Here is a 1,205-nt window from a genome sequence, read left to right on the forward strand (position 1 = left end):
TTCGTCATGATGCCAAGCATTGGTGGATTTAGCGATGGATTATAACACCGACTGCTGTGTCTCGGTATTCTGCGGATGTGTGAGGGGATGACCTCTGCACTGCCTAGTTGATTTTACTGTTTTTCTATCCATCGGCCGACCTCTCCGCAAATAGAATAACTGCGTTGTTCATGAGGCTTGAGGTGAATCACATCCAACAGGCAAATGGACGGCGAATAGCCTACGTCACGTACTGCATAGGTGACCTCTCTGCCTTTGCGTAAAGGTGATTTGCGAAGACGTGTGTCATGGTGCCTCAATGGTGTCACCTCTGCCATCGGCATGTCAACCCTTCTGCACATATCTGCTTTTGTTGGGCTCAGACACACGCCTTATTACTGCGTCCTTTTTGAGAGAGGAGACGCGACACGACCAGTCAAATGTGGTTCTGCAGAAGTGAGTCTTGCAGCGGCCTACTTGCTGTAGAGAGGGATATCTTCATCGTTGCCAGAAGAGACGCTGTCCACCTCAAATACGTCAGAAGTAGGCAAGAAATGGACTGCCAGTATTGTTTTGTTTTGCCCTATATTGCTTTGGGCGGAGGTAAACAAACAGAGTTGCGTGTGGAATATTTCGAAGAGATATGCAACCCCGAAATGCGAAATTGCATTCATCCACTTGTGGAAAGGGAGGGTGATTTTCCACATTAGTGGATGCATCATTCCACGTTATTGTGGATGACACAATTTCGAGATCTGAAATCGGTGCATCTTATGTTTGGCTTGAGAAGAGATATGCTTCTGGATGACTGTTGGATTAAACTAACACTTGTTCTAGAGTGTAGTGATGCCTACGGCTTGCCACTATGCGCAGGGTGAGGCATCTACAACTACGTCGATTTCATCCAAATTGGGTATTTTTACCACCCATCTTGCAGACATGACGATTTTTTGACTATGGGTAGCCTTTACTAATGGAATATGTTACTGCTACACAGCGGGTGAATTTACAGGTGAGACGGTGATTTGGAGCAGCTGGCAAGAAGACAATCTCATCAGTCAAACTGTCACAAATGCTGGCAGCACTTTGGTACGAAGTGGTGGTGATCAAATCGCTACAATTTGGGGTTGGATTAGGGTCAGTGACAACTTTGCTAACTTGTCTGCGATTCGTGCTTCCAAAGTGAAGGGCTGGGAGACAAGAAGCATTGGATGGAGTTAGCCGAG

Source organism: Echinococcus granulosus (assembly GCF_000524195.1).
Source record: "Echinococcus granulosus chromosome Unknown EG_S00196, whole genome shotgun sequence".
Lineage (NCBI taxonomy): Eukaryota > Metazoa > Platyhelminthes > Cestoda > Cyclophyllidea > Taeniidae > Echinococcus > Echinococcus granulosus.